A 21555-nucleotide genomic window follows, 5' to 3' on the forward strand; every position below is an offset into this window, starting at 1 on the left:
CTGACATAGATACTTGTTTGTTTTTCAGTCAAATTGATTACGTGTGTGAATTTCAAATTTTAAAATTGGCTTTATGAAGATAATTTTTTTAACGACAAAGTGTGTTTGAGTAATTGTTCCATTCTAGTGTAATGATTTTAGTTTAAATCATTTCCATTTCAAAGACCTTGCTTCTGAGGTCTGTCCATACTAGTTGAGTAGCTATGCTGAATATATGAGACGCATATCTTTGGGGGATGGAGGGGTCAATGGGAGAACACGGAAAGTGGGTGTGTGGGTGAGGTGATAAGGGTTTGAGGACCTTACGTTAGTTATTAAAACCGGGCTATTGTCCCAGTGAATAGCTGTAGGAATTCTAGCCTGCTGACCTTGACACCCACCTGCCTCCATTGCCAGTTCCTGTCCCCACAACCTGGAATGGCAACTTGGTGATTGGGTGCCTTTTTAATGGAGGTGGATCTGCCATGTTCGAACACTCCCACCTCCTCCTTGAAAATCTGACCCAATGTGTTTAAATTCTTCATGATGCATCAAATCATGATGATCAATAATTTACTGGTTGTGGAATAATCATATTTCTGTCACGTTGCCAATAGAAATCCTTGGGATAGTCTATCTTAGCTCTTTGCCCAGGTCTGCTTATACCAGATATCTGTCTCTGGCCCAGTTATAATTCATATGTTCAGACGGATGTCTCTTCACTACATATCTTTAGAGAGTTACAGTTGAACATAGTATTTCTCATCAAATCCCACCTTCCAATTACAGCAGAAAACCTTTTCCTGTGCTCTTTGTAAAGAAGTTCCTTTGAATTAAAAATAACAAAGTTGCTGACATAGCTTAAAAAATGCAGGGCATGATATTAGCCTAGAACCTAGGCCATCCAATCTCCACTTCTGGATTGGTTAATAACAGTCATCTCTTCAGATAGACTTGTGCCAACATAGGCTGAGCTCCAATAAAGGAGTGAGGTTCAGATAATTGGATGTTCAAAATTCCTGCTCCTAGCACTGCCCTGCCTTATATCAAGGGCTGTGCTTGTTATATACGAATCTGACATATCCTTATTCTGGCCTTATTCCTGCTTGTTCTGATGTGCTCTTGCTGGAAGTTATCGTGGAAGCATGTCAAAGCGACTGGATTTGTACGACTTGTTAAGTCTGCTTAGTGGTGATGGACATGATAATCCTACAAAATGTAGTTGCAACACAGATAGAGATGGCTATTTTTCTGGAATATTCATTGAGCAATTCTTATCGGCAAGAGAAGACTGTCTGGAGAAGAAGGCTGTGGAGAGACAACGATATCACAGAACAGTAGCGACAGGAAGGGTTGTAGCAGCAGTCTGTGCACAACAGATTATGCTGGCTATCTCCTTTCTCAGCCTGTTTACAAATCTGCAATTTACAACCAGCAGGAAGATTCATTCTTAAGGTACCTGGATTTTGCTACATAATGATGCATCATTTGCAAGGAGTACTAGGAAAACTGTTACATGTTGGGGATTGGGTGAAATGAAAGAATTTGTAGTTACACTCTACAAATATTGAACCACTTTTAGAAATACAGTCATTATCACTGTACACACAGAGCAAACAATTTGTAAAAATCTAACACATACTAATGATATGAATGACTATTTGATTTTTAATTTTTGGTTGGTAAAACTGTTTCCTCTTCAAACCATGCCATATGAGTCTAACATCAGTCTGAAACAGTAAATCTGACCTCTGTTTAATGTCCCCTTCAAAGACAGTATCTGACAGTGCAATGCTCTCTCAGTGAAGTGTCAACCTAGATTATGTGCATGGATCTTAGGATAAGGAGTGAACCCACTATCTATTGTCTTTGAAGTGAAAGTGCTGCCAGTTCAGCAAAGCTCTTACTCATTTGATATTCTTTAACTGTTTGGATCTGTAGCAGAAACCTCCAGAAATGGAGACTAAATTCAATATGGAAAAAAGAGAAGGAAAAAATAGCAACCAGTTTCAGACTGAGAGAGACGGTAAAATAACTTTTCACCCGACGTCTCATCTCTCAGTGGTTCTCAATGATATACATAATTTTGGAGGAGTGTTATAGGTCGTTTCAGTGTTTTGACCATTAAGAATAGACTCAAAACAGGCTTTTTGGTAAGTTTAAATGAACAAACATTCAACATTCATTTATACAATGCCTGAAGTATAAATACAAATGAAACTCTTTCTCTTTCTTTCTCACACATACACAATAAAAGATGAGTTCTAGAGTTTGAAGCATGCATTTGAACAATGAACAAATTAAAAAGAAAGAAATCATATTATTTCAATCAGTCCTTTATGATATAAATATTTTTGATCTTTTCAGGAGTTTTTTCTCCTAATTTTTGGAAAAGAAAACAAAGGTTGGATTTCATACAAAGTTTTTCTGTCAGGGTTTGTAGAGAAGCAATACACTCTTGCAGGCACAAACAAATTAACTCCCTTTTTGCTGTTTGCATTGAGTCTCTGTTTAGGCAAAGCTCCTTTCTTCTTGCTGGGAAGGTGACCATCCTTGTATCTGAAGTGGACCCAAACTAACTTGCCATGCCCTGTCCTTGACCAGTAAGATTTGTTATCTCAAGCCAGTTTTGATTACGTGACCATAGAATCAATGGGTTGGATATCAATGCTCCCAATGGGTGTGTTTTGCATTTGGGGCTTGTAACATAGGGAAGGTGCACAGCCTAGCGTCTTCCTATTCACCTTCAAGCTAATGTCCATGATAGAGAGTGGGCAGGTGACATGCTTAGGTGACACCACAATTACTGTTGCCCACACCATAAACATAGGGTAGGTGGGCATGAAAGGGCATCCCTTTAATTTCTCAACCTATTTAAAAAGGTGTGAAGGAATGGCATGATATCATTGAAGGCCTTGCCCTTGAGGGGCAGCTCCTGAGAAGATAACACCCCACATTTCTTCCAGTCCACTTGAGATATAAAACCTATGCTGTACTATCTATCACTTCCATTCCTAAGGTATGAACCAAAAACCTATCTCATCGCCTAAAGGCTCAGGACTTACCTCAAGTATCCATAGGTCTGCCATCAGTTGTGGCAATGCCCATAAGAGACTTTGGACAACAGTGGAACTGCTGAATCTGCTGGCTAATCAGATTGGTTAGTTCCAAAGCGTGAAACTTCCTCCCATTGAAAGGCACTAAAAGCTTGCTGGGATTGCCCACATGGCTTTATAGCCACCGGGCAGGTTCTAACTGGCTAGGCAGCTGGTTGGCAATCTTTCCTCCTGGAGTGGCAAGCCTTCCACCCTCTCATTTCCAACCCAATTCTTCCATTGTCCATATAAATGATCTGAATATCACACTATGGCGTATGAATGGCAGTCATGTGATAAAATGATTTCTCCAACTTCTTTTTGCTAGGTTTCAAGTTTTAGGCAAAAAGGTTGGATGATAACTGTATTTGAGTGTTTTGTAAATATCCTGTTAATAGGAACTATAGATTTTACAATTATTTTTGCATCCTGAATTACTATTCAGTAACGGTTTTCCATATGGATATTTACAATTTAATGAACTTCCAGAGATACTAGTTCGCTCTGCTTGTACAGAAATCACACAATGTCCATTGATCCCCCCGCCCCCACCTCCCTGGACTCCACCTTAGGTCAAAGTTCCTTACCGATATCCTTGCTGCTTTTAATAAAACTGAAAATGCTCATCACAATCATGGGCAAGTAACACGAGAGTGATAAATCCACATACTCATGTAATGGTTGAAAATAACTCTGAACGAATTTCAAGACTCAGGAGCCTTAATAGACTTGATGCTCAAAATGTCGAACCAACTCAAAGGATCAATCAGCAAAGCAAAACAAATGCTTAATTACTTTGTCAAAGAATTGAGCACAAGAGATATTTATGTGCAAACTGAGTAATTCTTTGATTCAACCACACCTTGAGAAATGTGTCCAACTCTGGTCACTGAAACATAGGAACCAGTGGTGTATAAACTTAATAATTTGCCCTGACTGTTTCTTGAGTTCTGAATGAACATCTAAATTTCCAATAAAGAAGACGCACACTTATTCTAAGACAGCAATATTTGTCTGCCATATCTGTCATAACCAAAAGACTAAGCGTTCAGCTGTCAGGCCTGAAATATGCATTTGGCCCTTTGCACAAATAAGTAAGGACAGTAATGCCCGACTGAGATACTTGGTACATGTAAACTGTTCTAGATGCAGCCAGTGTAGAGGTTAGATGCCCTGAGATAGACTCACTGATCTTCATCGTCTACAAATTTCTTGTGGTCTTGTGGGTCATGGTGCCCCAGATTTTCATTTGGTAACAGTAACACACACCATGTGTTAGAAAATCAATGTTACCATGGATAACTTTTTAGGAATGTTTTCATGGGATGTGAGCATAACTTGATAAACCAGGAATTTCTTGCTAATCCTTTATTGTCATTGAGAAAGTGGTGGTGAACTACGTTCTTGAATATCTGCATTTCATCTGATGTAGGTACATCCACAGTGCTACAGTGAGTGGAGTTCCAGGATTTTTCCCAGCTTAATTCATATTTTTGAATTATGGTAAAAAGCAGAGGTCGAAGCCCCCCCACTTTGATATCCAAAACCAAAAACCCAACAGAGGCATGCCTCACCCTATAATCTGTTAAAAGAGCCTCCATCTGATATAAAGGAGTGGTTAAATAAAAATAAACCACTGACACTCTCCTTATAATCAATGAGTAACCATTTATTTATCTAACTCTAACAGTGAACAAACTAACTAAACTATTAATAAATCGAATATCCCTTCTAACTACTAACTATTCCTGAGTAAAACAAGATTATAATGGTATGCTGTTCCAATAAATACAAGTCCCACTTACATAAAAGAAAATAAAAAAGAATAGACTTTAGTCTCTTGAAATTACAGCTCGGTTGCGTCTTCCGGAGAATTCTGTGTCTTCTCCGACACATTCTTTTGTCGGTGCCCACTTCTCGGTGAATTCTGCCTTCAGGAATATCTTCTCTGTCAAATTCTTTTGTCAGGAACATTAACTAATTGTGCTGTAGGTACCTGTAATTTAGATGGAACTTACTCTAAGGCTTAGATAATTCTGTGAGAGCCAATGATTCTTTCTTTTGGAGCTGAGAGCTGTTTTCGTGGCACATGGCAGTTGGCTCTCCCCTGATTTTCCAAATGCCCTCATCTTTTATAGCCTTGATGACATATCAATTTCTTACAGAAGATTGGTCCTATGTTGTCAAAACCATTAGGTTTAAATTTAATTGGCTTTTGGTATCAAAGGGCCTGGTTTAAATTAATTAGCTAAATTTAAAAACCTGTTTTCTTGGTAAAAATGCTGTTTTGCCTGCTAACTGTTTAACCTTTTGATACAAATGTTTTAATTCAGGTGCTCTGTGCACCTGTAAACCGATAGATATCCTTCATGAATCTCTAAGCACAGAAAAAGCACATCATCTTTTGAAGGGACTATGCACTGCTTTCCCCATAGCATTTTACGAATGCCAACATTTCACAAACACCAACATTTTATAAACACTAAATCCACATGTATGCTACCCAACTTTGCAACAATTGGAATGGTTTACACCTGGCATAGCAGCAAATTGAATGTACTTTAACCGATAAACAATAGTTACTAAGTTTTAATAAGCTGAGAAATTCATCAGTTTTTGTCTGCATTCCTTCACTGTGACAATATGACATTGAAGCACTTCTGACAGACATGCTGCCAGCCCTGGTTTCTTAATGCAAACAGTTTAACTGTAGCTAAAACAGCTCCAAGCTCTGCACATTAACCTTATGAGTACGCCACGACTTTCATTGAGATGGAAGGTTTTGGACTTTTTATATTGTTCTGAGGTTTTTGAAAGATGATAATGGAATTCCAATGTGTATGCATCACTAATTTGTTTAGTTGAAAGCTAAATAATCATGCGAAGCGTGTGAGTTTTAAGTTCAATGTTAGACAGATTGTGTTAACCACCTGTTTAAATCTTAGATTCATGAGCATTTTCTAATAGAATTATATAACTTTGATGTTGAATGGATGCTTGGAAACAAATCGTTCTCTTTTTAAGTGACTGGGAGCTAAGAAAGCAAGGTCAGGCAAACTGAAGAATTTGTTTAAAGATCTTAAAAGCTGATCTCAGCTGAAGTAATCATGCAGTGTGATGACCAGCACCATTACTTTTCAGACTAAATGGATGTGGCATGAATGCTGGCTTGAATAAAGGAAATTCAGTATCACAACTGATTTCAATGCAGATGGAACTTTGCTCCAGCTGGGCAATGAGAGTCTTGTATAAAAGTCCCAGGAAAATATGGATCAGCAAAATTAATTGTGTAAGGCAATACCCTGTAATTTCTTCCTTCTTTTACATGACACAAAGATCTTGCTGTGAAGATGTACCCTGACAATGGCATAGATTCCTAGAAAAGTCTGAGTCAAGGTCTGGGTGGCATCCTTAATGGGAAATGCATGGTAAGTGCTGTAGCAATACCACAGTGGCTTTTGCCTGTTTAAAATTAATTAATTTAAAGTATAAGCATTAGGCATGCAAAAGAAGTACAATTGTATTCATTCTTAATTCCAGAATGAGATTATATAGCCGTGATTTCTCTGAAGTAAAATGTCAATTTTAAGAAGTGCATAATTAATAAATCATATTATACCCAGCAAAGCTTGAGTTACATTTAATGGCAAAACCAGTGCACTTTGTGCATCTACAGAAACTGCAAAATAGAAAGAGAAACATAGAAACATATTGGGAAATAAGCTTTTGTATACATCTTGCTAAGCTTTACCCAGGAAATTCAATGAAGTTTTAATTGATTTCTTCTTTTTTCCCCTTACATCTACAGTAAAACAATACATGTAGTCCTACAATACCATGTGAGAATATTAAATTTCATAGGTTGTTTTTATCTTCACAAAGAATGATTTCATCTAACCATTAAATAATAGAAGTCATTCTAATGCACAAACATAAAGAACGTGGGAATTTTATTTCAAATGTTTACTTTATAGCTCTCCTTTCTTTGGAGAGGGTAACCATAGATTCGGTTCCTATATTAATACTTTAAGTGGACAATTTTTTTTATTCATTCATGGGATGAGGGCATCACTGGCTAGGCAGCATTTATTGCCCATCCCAAATTGCCCAGAGGGCAGTTAAGAGACAACCACATTGCTGTGGGTCTGGAGTCACACGTAGGCCAGACCAGGTAAGGATGGCAGTTTCTTTCCCTAAAGGATATTAGTGAACTAGATGGGTTTTTCCAACAATCAGCAATGGATTCACAGTCATCACTGGACTCTTAATTCCAGATATTTATTGAATTCAAATTCCGCCATCTGTCATGGTGGGTTTCGAACCCGTGTCCCCAGTACATTATGTGGGTCTCTGGATTGACAGTCCAGCAATAATACCACTCAGCCATTGCATACCCTAAAGTATTATATTTAAAAAGGCTTGAGCTGCAGAGATGGAAAAGAAATATTGGGCATGAATCTCATCTCCATAGTATCAATGCAATGAAGACCAAGTGCTATTTTCTTCTGGGAAATGCTGCATTGCTCACTTCTCTGGTTCTGGCCCATGTGCAACACCCTCTTGAGAAGGATACCTGTGTGCTTTTGAAGGAGCATTATCCTGATATCATACATCGGTGCGATGCCATGTCCAATCTGCACCAAATGTGTTCAGTCCAGAAATTTGCATATCATTTGGCAAAAATAATCTGAAAAATGGCCCCTTCACTAGAATTATTGTAAGCGACAGGTACCCAATTCAACCAATGATCACGCTAAAGCTATACAAACTTGACAAGCTGGCCTTAACTGTGATAAATGATTAAAGAATAATCCGTCTTGGTGTCCTCTTGAGGTTTCCATTGCAGGTGAAATTCTTCTGTCTATTTGATTCAACCCAACCTGTTGTAAGGCGGCCGCAAATATTTTGGAATGTTTTTGGAGGTGCTGTCATAAGTTCCTGGATTTGCCAGCGCCCCTATATCCTCACATGGGAATCAAAAATTGAATTATTCGTGTAGAATTTCCAGCCTTTGACCCACAACTACAGTACATAAATGATTGGTCCAGTTAATTTGCTGGTCAATGTTACTCTCCCAAAAACGTTGATGGCAAGAGTTTCAACAATGGTATTGTCATCAATATTAAGGGGACGAGGTTAGACTCTATCTTACTGGAGAGAGCCATTGTTTGGCACATGTGTGACACAAATGTTATTCTTTGGATTCTTGTCTTCACTTACTTCTTGATTTAAGTGAAAAATGCATCAGATTTCAGTAAATCCGGTGATGCCACACTTTAAATAGCTTCCAAAGATAGTAGTGGACAAATACTGAATTGTTCACCTGAAATTCTCCATTTGTTATTTATCAAGGTGACAATCAAGATTAGTCAATTAAAATTTAGTCCATAACAATGATGGTCCTCTGCAGTTGTGTTTATACAGTAATAACTCGTTCATTTAAACATGTCAATGCTTCTGTCAAAATCAAATAGGGATGCTGTGTATGTTCATCATTCATCAGTAATATATAAGTACAATTTTTGATCTTTTCACAAAAATATGTTTATTAAATCTGTATTTTAGCTTCAGGAGTTAGACCGTCAAAAAGAGACATGCAACACATCTTAAAATAATACTTCTGCAAGTGAGCAAGTAATGTGTATGTGGAAGTGGCCCAGAACATTAGGTTGTCTGCTTTCTTTTCTTGGTTGATGCTGCCTGCCTCATTACGATTTGTAGGAAAGGTATCTTTAGAAATAATTTGAATCACAATTCTGCACTGCCTGGGAAAACCATGAAACATAAAATTGATGATTTTATGTCTGTGTGATGTATCTTGGAAATATTCCAAATGTAGTTTGAAATACATAATGATCTTTAATCATTAATTAAATGCCAATTTCTAGCATAGTTATTTTCATGTGAAATTTTATGCTATGCAGGATTGTTTTGAGCATTATGCCAAACGGAAGGGCGTATGTTATGCCCGTTTTTTTCAGACTGTGCTTAGAAATTCACTTTAAGATAAAAAGAGAAATCTTCTTAAAATTTTTTACATAAATATTATTCAGCATTTTACAAGAAAACTGCCTTCATTTATTACTGAAGCTGTTTTTAGAATGGATTCAGGTATAGAAATATTGTGACACATATTTCTCAAATAAAATTGAAAGTAAAAGTGTTAAAACTTATAAGGTATGTAATTAGAATCTGGTGTGTCCCTAGAGATGGCACTATGGTGGATGGAGGTCCTCTGAATGGCACTTAGGTCATGGCTGGCATGGCACCCCGCACTGGGAATGATGTGCATGTACACATCCCGTGCATGCATTGGAAGCTTTCCAACTGGTGCCATCATGATGCCCCTTAGCCCTATCAACCGATTTGAAGCTCTATTTGCAAATGTGATCCACACAGGTTTATTCAACACATTTGCATGTGACTAACCAAAGAATATGTGTTAAGCTACAGAAGGGACCCAGAACTAGATTTTTTTAAATTGGTAAAACAACAACTTCCATGTGAGGTACTTCTGATGTCTGCTTTGGCAGAGTTTGTGCAATTAACGTGTTATGTCTTTGGAGGCGGCAGCTAGTACCTAAAATTAATGAGGACCAAGGAATTGCTGAGATGTTTGAGGCTATGCCTTTTGTTTTCAACATTAGCATGAGATGGAGTACAGCTGAAGAGAGGGGCCACAGTGAAGAGAGACAAAGGGGAGAAAACTAAGCAGAACTTCCTGCCCAACAAGGGCTTTTTAGGAGTACTCCTACCTATATCCATCTCAGGAATCATGTGTGACATGATAAGGATGAACAGGGGAAAATGGTCACTGATCTTTGTCACTTCGTACTTCCTAATCTGCAGTCTTACCAATGCCATGAATGCCACTGGATTGTTGAACTTTTTTGCATATTATGGGCGACAGATGCCTCCATCTTATCTCAGTTTGTTGTTCATTAGAGCAACAAGCATAGACACTTACTCCGGGTGAGGACAGTACATAACTACCTCACTTGTGAGAGGCAGGCAATGTGAATAAGCACAGGCATTTTCCAGGTTAATGGGATTCCCAATGGTGCAGCCTGCCATCAGCTGTACCCATATGCCTGTGCATATTGTTGAAGGGAGAAATATCAGAGAAGAGAATGAGATAACACAGTGCGGAGCTGGAGGAATACAGCAGGCCAGACAGCATCAGAGGACCAGGAAAGAATTTCTGAAGAAGGGTCCTGACCCGAAACATCAACCTTCCTGCTCCTCTGACGCTGCCTGGCCTGCTGTGTTCCTCCAGCTCCAAACTGTGTTATCTCTGACTTCAGCATCGACAGTTCTTACCAACTCTGAGTGAGGAGAATGAGTTCTGTGTTCAGCAGTATAAGTGACTTTTATTCAGAGCTCTTTTACCACACATATGGGAGAAGCCAGAGACCACTTCGAATCTGGCTTCCAGTTGGTCTCTTAAAGATGGCCAAGATTAGCGGAGAAGTCAATGTGACTCTAACTTTCCCCAGCTGAATACAACATTTTTATACCTTTTGTGTTACTATAATTACATGTAACATTGATGTCATTGCCCTAATCTATACCCCCCATCAAGTAAACATGCAAACAATGATGGACAACTCTATGGACATTCTTAGGTCCTCCCATAATCTCATGATGTTTACCAGATACCTCCATCGTCTGTCTTTGGTATCTTACAATGCATCTGACAGTTATACTCCTTCCTAGACATTTGCCAACTCCACCACATTATTTCCAATAACCTAAATACACTAAAAACTCTTCCAAATTCACTACTAACTTTAATACAGAAGATTAGGAAGGATATTAATTTCTACCAATTGTTATAAAGTATTTAAACCAACTAATACGAAGTGACTACAATTCTGTGACACAGCTGACAAATTGGGATCAACCTCTCACTCATTTCAGCCTGAGAGATCAAACAAACAGCTCTTCTGACTTGCAGTTACAATTACAAACCCCGCTATTCTCAAATTGTAAGTGAGTTTTCAACCAAAGTTTAGTTCTTGAATGAATCTTTTACTGTTTCTACTCTAAACACTTTCCATTACTAAATTTCTTTTTTAATAGAAAGCGTCTATTCAAATTCCACTGATGGAGGTGTAATTCAATCATTTTACAACTTTACCAAGTCTTTAAACGAACCTTGTTTAGATTCCACAAATAACTTGTGGACATAATCACATCTTCACTCTGCATTTTTTAATCTGTCTCTGTCACTCTTTCCTTGATCTTTGGATGTAAGAATCCGCACTTAAGCTGTAATTGTTTATCTCTCCATGTTTTACAACTTCTTTTGCTCTCTTAGACGTTGTCTGTTTACATCACTTGTTGCTCCATCTTCTCTGCCATTGAGGGGGCATCTTTTTACTGTCTACAGTTGGCTGTTCATAAAAATTCAACTAAATCTCTGCCAGAATGCTTGCGGGTTGCATTTCATAATATTCATTTGTGAATGTTTAATATGGAATGACAATTACCCCAAAGAGTCTAGATTATTTTGGCATCATACTTTTCCTTCTATTTTTAATTAAATGACAAACCTGGGGCTATGGCTAAACAAGGTCTTTCAAAATGTCCCTTATTAAAATGCTTATATGTTTAGAACTGCCTGTTTACAGAAACCCAAGTAAATTCCCCAATGTTTCTTCTCACCAGGACCCTTTATGACCCTCATGGGATATTTCATTACCTTATCCAGTAACTGTATGGAGATTACAAGTCTGGCTGTGATCATTTGCTATATGTAGCTGCCAACCCCTTTTGGCCATCTTGTGTCAGCTAAAAAGCCCCAGGTGGCCAACTTGTCAACTGTAGTCATGGGCCACTACAACAATGTCTTTGCCCCATGCCAATGAAGAAAAGTCCAGTAACTACAGAAGATTCCAAACCATAAAAATGCAGCTTTGTGACCATGCCAAAAATATCACATCAGCAGAAAATTTGTTTGTTGGTTATCTCCGTGGCAACGGGCTTTGTAAGCACATGAAACATGGCCCTTGCACCCAAAACTGGCATGGAACAACTTCTAGCACATAATGATTTACAATGTATCTCATTCTACAAAGAAACATTTATTTTGATAATGTTCATGGCATAAATAAGTGAAGAATGAAAGGTACTCCTCAACCAATTCATAACAAAACAAGAATAACTTTGCAATTTTGCAATTGGAAATTGCAATTCCAAGGGTGGAATTTTACACTACTGGACCAGCAACTCTCTGCTGAGAGTTCCTACTAATTCAGCCAGTTAAGGAAAATCGAGTTGGGTGCCCAAGCCAAGTGAAAGTGGGCTTTTAGCTCGGGGCAGGGACACCACTTCCATGTAAAGTTCAATTAATTTTTGTGTAAACTTGCTGCATTTAGCACATTTATAATGTTAATAAAGCTGGACTCAGAAAGCAATGTGGCAATGCCTTTATTAATTATCTTAGTCCTTCTAATGAGTCTTGGCTAAAGCTCTTCATTAAACTGGCAGGAACACTGTAGTATTATCTTTTTAAGCTTTGAATGTATGTCAAACCTTAGTCAAAACTTCTCAAGGGTAATTCAGAACAGGCAAAATTGCCGTTCTTGCCAATGCTGTTCGTACCCCTTGAAATCATTTTTTTAAAAAAGCCACATAGACATATTGAAGCAACAGTTATTTCTCATTTAGCCAACTTCAGCTGCCAAATATTTAAGGACATTTAAAGTGAAGTCTGTAATGTTCCATTAACTGTAGAGGATTATTAGAACAAACTATCAAATGAATCCAAAATATTTTTGAAGGTATAAGTTACCATTATCTGCTATATTCTCTTGAGCGAGATATGTTTGGAATTGCCAGGGTCAATGACAAAGGAAAACCATATGATATTTTATTGGAGACAGACCATAAAGACATTAAAGCTACTGCAGCAGACTTAGAAAAACCAATTTCATCTATTCTTACAAACCAGTTTAGTTAAAGTTTATACCCAGAGGCACATGAATATCTGTTGCCCCTTAGCTTATACTTTGTGTTTATTATTGGGAAAGAATTATGTATTAAGAGTGCCTAATTAATTCAGTAGTAGTGCGAGGCCCCTCCTTTTCCAATAGTTTACAATATGATGTAGTTTCTTATATAACAACAATGACTACCTTTCAAGAACTATTTTCATGCTTGCTTTCTTTCTTTGTCATGACTAAATTGAGAACAGAAATCTTAGAAAACACTCCAGAACACTATAAACAATGTAGGTTTGACAGTTGGTCTGACAGCATCTGTGGAGAAAGAAAAACAAATGTGGGAGGGAAGAGTGAAAAAAAGCTGTAACAGGACATTAACTGACAAAAATAAACAACAGTGCAAGGTAAAAGAGTGGGATGAGTTGACAGTGGGAAAAATGGTTTGATCCCCATGGAGACAAATAACTTAACAAAAATACAATTTTCCCAGCATTGAACAGACTAGAAAAACAGGATTTGACATTTTAAGACTTTTACTGTAACACAAATCTTACATCTGCTTGAATTAAACATTTCTTAATAGGCAGCCACAGGATAGATTTATTTCCCATTAACTCATTATCCCATCCAAAAATACAATACAACAAGTTTTGTGTTTATGCCATACTCTTAGCAGATATGTAGTCTTGTAGATTAAGTCTTACATTTCTCCCAGATTCAATTCTAGCTGCCACACCAGAGCAAGAGTCCAGTGTCCTTTGGAAAGCTGTTACACTCAGTCTTTTGAGTATCTCTGAACTGACTGCTAGCAACAAGGCTCACACCAGCATCTTTTGAGACATCATACTTCCACAGAATTACCATCGCTTTGAACAGAAAATCAATCTCTCTCAGCACCCTACTCAGATAAAAATAAAACCTAAAATCTCTTTTTCTCTACTTTGCACAGTAGCAACTGTTTTTAGTCTCCCTCTCTAGGACCCCCTGTCTAAAATCCTGTGCACTGGATTTTTTTTTCTTTAAAGGTGTTGTCTTGGGTCACTTTCCTCATAGCAACCAAACCTCCAGGCCTGCTTCTGGGCAACCTTTAGTATGTTTCCAATAACCTCCAATAACCATTCCAGAATACTCTGTTTTACTTTTATTCAGAGAAAACAATTTTTAGCCACCTTATAAAGTTTTGCAATCACAGCACAAGCACAGAAGCAAAATATACATCTGAGGAACCTTCCCTTCAATATAAGACCAATAGTGGAGATGTTCGTTGATGATTTGCAGCTCATGAGATATTGAAGCAGATTTGAAGTATCTGCAATCAGTAAAGCATGGACAACATTCAGGCTTGGGCTGATGAGTGTTAAATAACATTTGCACCCCACAGATGTCAAATAATGATCTTCTCAAACAACAAAGAATCTAACTATTTCTCCTTGAGAGTTATCTTTGACCAGAAACTTTATTGGATCCACTGTCTGAATACTGTGCCTGTAAGAGCAGCTCAGACTCTGGGAATTCTGCAGTGAATCCCTCATTCTTGGCTCCCCAAATTCTGTCCGCCATCCGCTCGGCACAAATTAGGAATTTCAGAAAATACTTTCCATTTGCCTGAATGGGTGGAGCTCCAACCATACCCAAAAGCTCAACACCATCTCGGAAAAAGCAGCTCATTTGTACAATACCCCAATCTAACTCTTAAACAGTCATTGGCACCACCTCTGGCACACAGTGTTGGCTGTGTGTACTACAATCACAATCCCTTTGACAGCACTTTTCAAATGCACTACTTCAACCACCTAGAAGAACGTCTACAGCAGATGCTTAGGAATTTCACTGCTTGCAAAATGTCGACTAAGTCACAAACCATCCTCTTATTTTGCTACTCATTTGCTGCTGTTATGTCAACATTCTTGAATTGCCTCCCTAACATTACTCTGAGATACCTATATCACGTGGAATGTAGCAGTTCATGAAGTTGGCTCACCATCAGCTACTCAAGGGAAATTGTGATAGGAATTAATTGATGACCTTGCCAGTAAATTTTGCATCCTTTGAAATGATGAAAAATATTAATTAATTAAAATACATTTTAACCCTCATTCATATTGCTTTTTGTGCCACAATTCCTCAAATTTAAAATTTTAATACTTGTTTTGTATACATCCAAGAATGGACAGAATTATTACCAACAGCTATTGCCCAAAAACAAACCATAATCAAAACAACTGTGCTTTTCCTGTTCAACAATATCCCATGGAGAGACAAGTGTAACACTGGACACTAACATCATTGAAATTACATCTTTTTTTTCCACAGTTAAGGAAATGTCTCTAACCTCCTTGTAATGACCAAACAAGTGCCAAATATGAGGTGTGCCAGTACATTTAGCTCTTTGACCAAGATAGTCTAAACAACAAACAATGATACATGCATGAATAAAGTGAAACTATTGCAGAGTAAAATATTTACACAGGCTCCCAAGTTATGAGGAGAGTCTGGGCAGGCTGGGACTTCTTTCACTGGAGCGTAGGAGATTGAGGTGTGACCATATACAGGTTTATAAAATCAGGAGGGGTACAGATAAGGTGAATAGCAAGTGTCTTGTCCCTGGGGTTGGGGGTGGGAGAGTGGATTTCAAGACTAGGGAGAATGTTTTAAGGTGAAAGGAGAAGGATTTAAAACAAACATGAGGGACAATTTTTCTACAAAGAGAATGATTATGTGTAGAATGAATAGACGTTTAGATAGGTACATGAATAAGAAATGTTTGGAGGGATATGGGCCAAGCGCAGGCAGGCAGGACTAGTTTAGTTTGGGATTATTGTCAGCATGGACTGGTTGGAACAAAGAGTCTGTTTCTGTGCTGTAAGACTCTATGACTCTTATGCAAATGACCATGGAGTTGAGGCTTTGATGAAAAGCTTCTGTGTTTGACATGCAAATTATTTAACAGAAATGTTTTTATGCAACCTGTTCTGAGATGTTATTATGCACTTCTGGAGCACATAGCACTTGAACCATGCTTTTTGGTCTAGAGGTAGGGACACTACTACTGAGTTTCAAAAACTCTTGAGGTTCTTTAATAGGCTGCCCTAGATGCAGGTTTGTCAGCTGATGGTGGGTTTCCCCTAATGAAAGTTTCCCCAGTTGCTAAATCGTATGTGTTTTGCATGCATGCTGCTGACACCTAGAATTTTAAATACAATTCTGTGAGGAAACACAAAAAGAGAAAAAATGGAAGTGGCCCAGGATTCTGTTTATGATATTTGGGAACAGCACATTGATAACAAAATCCAGCCTAGAATTTGTGAAGTTCCCAGATCAATTGAAAGCAGAAAAAGAATCTGGAAATAAGGTCAAAAGGCAAACTATGCATTGGTTAATTTGCAATTTAGATCTAAGGGGGAAAGACTCTCTGTCTGTTACTGATTGTTGTACGTTTAAAAATCGCAATTGAGATCATAATGCATTGCTCAAGATGATAGAGAGCATAAATGGAAATTGAAAGTATGATTGGACATGTTTGAGGAATATTTAACACCTCAGCAGACTATTGGATGTGAAAGAATTGTGTTCAATACCAGCTCTTAAGCTCAGGACAAGGTATTGATCAGTGGAGAATTATTTTGTGAAAAACAAGTGAGGCTTGTAAATATAGATCCTTCATAGACAGTGTCTTTGAAAACAGAACTATAGCCAGAGAATCAATACCATCTTCAGAGCTGAGTTACTAAGAGAAAATTTCTAGAGGGTAGATTTTCCTTGTGCTGCCGCTGGGAAATTACCAATCCCAGATGTAAAGAATAGAAAAATTGAAGTAGTGATCTATTATCTGACGTCTCCTTGCCTGTCTGGAATTTCTGGGCAAATCCCACTACCATATAACTGGGTTGCATCACTTGAGTCATGGAGGCATAGAGGTCCACAGCATGGAAACAGGCCTTTCGGGCAAACTTACCCACGCCACTCAGTTTTCGCAATTAAACTAGTCCCATTTGCCTGCATTTTGTGCATATCCCTCCGTACCTATCCCATCTGTCTAAATGTTTCTTCAATGACGAAATTGTACTCGCTTCCACCACTGCCTCTGGCAGCCCATTCCAGACAATCACCACCATTTGTGTGAAAAATTGCCCCTTTGGACCCTTTTTTAATCTCTCACCTCTCACCACACTTAATTCCTCTGCAACATGTTGATTGTTGGAAGAAATCTGGTGCAATCACTCACCATGACATTCTTATGGACTGAAGATTTGGTGGTCCAGAAATTTCAAATACCATTGGCAGGAAGGATAGGTGTTCCTATATTGTGTTCAGAGGGTTTCCTAAAGAAGTATATGCCCAATCCAACAAGGAAGGATGCAATAGGGTTATGTGCCAGTTGGGGAACATTTAAAAGACAGTGTTAACTTCTGAGGAAGGGTCACCGGACCCGAAACGTTAACTCTGTTTTTTCCTTCACAGATGCTGCCAGACCTGCTGAGCTTTTCCAGCAACTTTGTTTTTGTTCCTGATTTACAGCATCCGCAGTTCTTTTGGTTTTTATTTAGAAGACAGTGATCATTGTATCGTAAGATTCAGGATGGTGATAGAGAATGACATCCAACAACCAGAGTGAGAAAAACCAATTGGTGAAGAGTCAAATTCAGTGGGACTAGAGCAAAGCTGGGCAGGTTTGACTGGTACAAGAGGTTAGTGGGAAAAATAGTAACTGAACAATGGGCTACTTCCAAAGAGGAAATCATATTAGTACAGTCAACGTTTATTCCCTCAAATCGGAAAGGTAGAACAAATTAATCCAGAGTTCCCTGGATGACAAAGAAGATAGAAAATAACATTAGAATAAAGTGCATGCTTATAACAGGCATGGGGTAGAAAATGCAACTGAGAACCAAGAGGAATATTGAAGGTTTAAAGGGGAGGTGAAAAAGTTAATATGAAAAGTGAAGATGCATGACAAGAAAAGGCTAGTAGTTAACATAAAAGCGAATGCCAAATGTTTTGATAGGTGTATAACTAGTATAAGTGTGGTTAAGGGTGAAGTTGAGTTGATTAGAGACCAAATAGAGATTTACACATGGAGGCAGGACATGGCTGAAGTGATAAATGGATACTTTGCACCTATCTTTAAAAAAAAAGAGGAGGATGCCGTCCAGGCCATGATGACACAGGAGAAAACTCTGTCACTAGAAGGGTTCAAAATTAATAAGGAAGAAGTCTTGGATAGACTGTTGGTACTTAAAATTGACAAGGCACTGGGACTGAATGAGATAAATCCAAGGATTCTGAAATGCGGACAGAAATTGTATGGGCACAGGCCATAATCTTTCAGTCTTCCCTGGCCCGGAGGGGATGTGCCAGAAGACTGGAGATTTGCAAACATTACAACCTATTCAAGAAAGGTTGCAAGGGCAATCCCAGCACTTATAGGCCAGTCAGTTTAACTTCCACAGCGGGGGAACTACAAGAAACAATTATTGAGGCTAGAATTAGTTGTCAAATGGAAAAAGGTGGGTTGATTAGGAAGAGTCAGCCTGGACTTCTGAAGAGGAAATTGTGTTTAACTATATTTTGTAGCTTTTTGAAGAGGCAACAGAAAGGCTTAGTGGGTGTAACACTGTTGAAGTGGTGTACATGGATTTCCACAAGGCATTTGACGCAGTGCCACACAACAAACATGTGAGGAAAGTTATAGGTCATGGTATAAAAAGGAGAGTAACATCATGAACACAAAACTGGCTGAGTGAAAGGAAACAGAGTAATGGTCAATGGATATTTTTTGGGCTGGAAGAAGGTTGTTATAGAATTCTCCACAAGCCAGTCTTGGACTTTTCCTGATATTATTAATGATTTGGATCTTGGTGTGAAGAGGACAATTTCAAAGTTTCCAGATGACACAAAACTTAGAAGATTTGTAAACTTTGAAGAGAACAGTGTGGAATTCAGAAAAGACTTTGACAAGTTGGTAAAGTGGGCAGATAGGTGGTAGATGAAGTCCAATGCAGTGAAGTATGAGGTAATGATTTTGGTAGGAAGAACATGTAAAGACAATATAAAATAAGAAGTACAATTCTAAAAGGGGTGCAGGTCCAAAATCATCTGGATGTGTACGTACATAAATCATTGAAGGTAACAGAATAGCTGGAGAGATCATTTAGTAAAGCATACAGCAACCTCAGCCTGATTAATAGTGGCAGAAAGTACAAGGGCAAGGAGGTGATGTTTAAGATGTATAAGACACTTGTCAGACCTCAGCTGGATCATCATGTATAGTTGTGAGTACCACATTATAGGAAGGATGTGAACATATTGGAGACAGCACAGATGCAATTTACAAGAATACTTCCAGGAATGAGGGACTTCAGTTATGAGGATAGACTGAAGAAGTTGGAACTGTTCCCCTTGGAGACGAGAGGGTTGATCAGAGATTTGATAAAAGTTTTAAAAGTCATGAGCAGGCTGGACAGAATAGCTAGGGAGAAGCTGTTCTTGCTCATTAAAGAAGAACAAGATGGCACGGATTTACAGTGAAGAAACAAGGATGACATGGGAAAAAACTTTTTTTGACTCAGTGAGTAGTTAGGATATGGAATGCACTGCTTTGAAGTGAGGTGGAGGTATGTTCAACTGAGGCACTCCTGAGGGTATTTGGATAGAAATAGTATGCAAAGATATGGGAATGGACATTCACATTAGGGAATGATGCTTGTTTGAAGAGATGGTGTATGCATGATGGGCCAAATGGCCTACTTCTGCACTATTATATTTTGTAATTGTGTACAGCATAGGATTAGCATTGCAAGCCATGTACCATTTATATGGCATTTGTTGCAATATTTTAAGACAGAAATTGCTTAAAGTTTCTGAAGACATTGTGGCAACAATTGAAGAAAATATGTAATTAAGAGAGTAGGGTGTCAGGTGGTAAGGTGGATAGGGTACCAGGTTAAGATAGGTAGTGTGACAAGTTGAAGTGGGTAGGATATCAAGCTGTGAGGTTGGGGGAGGGGGGTGCGGTGGTGCGGGTGGTGCTAAGTGGATGAGGTATATTGCGTGCCAGGTTATGAAGTGGGTAGGCTACCAGATCAGTCAGTTTTGGGAACATTAGGGACATGCCAGGTGGTGATGGATCATGGGTGTTGCAAGGGTGAGATGGGTATAGGAAGGAATCAGTGGTGCATTGAGGAGTCAGTTTAATAATTACTCAAGAGGTTGATCAGGTTTTTTTAATCCTCTAACATACTCTTGAAAGTCAATTACACTTTTGTGTATCAGAACCCTTTGAATTTTCTGAACTTAAGGCATTTGAACAGAAGGTCTCGTGATTGCCAATTGGAAGATTCAATTTCTTGGGTATTTTCCTTGGAGTCAGATGTATTGGGAATTACATATACCCTTGACAGGGATCTCCAATTTACATTGCTTCAACAACAATCTGGCCATTGAAATGTATATTTTAAATTATAAACTTCAACACTTCCAAAATTCTGAAGTTTGCATTCTAATCTATCCTCATACCATGTCCTGCTTACCTATCAGCCCTGTCACTCCTGTGCTTGGTGACCTATACTGGGTCATAATCAAGCAATGCTTCCGTTTTGAAATTCTCATTTTACATTCATATTCCTCCGTGGTCTTCTGAAGCAACTTCCTCTAACCCCAAAAGTCTTTAGAAATGCAGCATTCAACAAATTGCACCGTCTTTAATCTCTCCATTATAGTCTAAACCCTAAATTTATAAAATTTCATCCCTAAGCCTCTCTGCCCCACCAACTCTCTCTCCTCCTCCTTTAAGATGTTCCATATGTCCATCCCCTGACTTATTAGCCGTTTCTGTGGTTTGGTAACAAAACTTTGATAACAATCTTATCAAATGCCTTAGGACTTTTTACTATGTCAAAGATACCATGACAATGCTTGTTGTTCAGCAAATGTCAACTAGAAAATCGTCTCTAACAATTATGGGTTGAGATGAAAAAAATGACACTAACTGTATATTATATGAATAGTAACTGCTTTTTTTGAAGAATTGAAGACTTCATAAAATGATTATCTTAATTCTGAGGGATAACTAAAAAAAAACAAAGATAGAGGAATTACATGCTAAATTTTCAGGTTGATCAATGACTGACAGATTGTAAATTTAGCTTTTATATTTTCAAAATATGGATCTATTCTATACTTCTGGCCGCTTTCCTAAATATACATTGCAGAATTCAGTCTCAGCCATTTTGGGAGCAGGTACAAATTGATCTTGGCCAAACCAGAACTGATGGACTTTAAACAAAGTGCCATGCAAATTAGAAAATAGCTTGGAGACTAAAAATAGAAAAAAAGCTTCTGGATTTTCTTGACCTCCAAGAACTGTGTACTTGTTGAATAAGTGCAGGTGCTGCAGAGGGAGCAGAAAACCAGGCAAGACACAGATGTTCTAGTTTTCCATCTGGGAAACAGCCAGAAGCTTTATAGAATCAGAGATAGTAGGAACTGCAGATGCTGGAGAATCCGAGACAACAAGGTGCAGGGCTGGATGAAAA

Source organism: Rhincodon typus, chromosome 1, assembly GCF_021869965.1.
Source record: "Rhincodon typus isolate 14 chromosome 1, sRhiTyp1.1, whole genome shotgun sequence".
Classification (NCBI taxonomy): Eukaryota; Metazoa; Chordata; class Chondrichthyes; order Orectolobiformes; family Rhincodontidae; genus Rhincodon; species Rhincodon typus.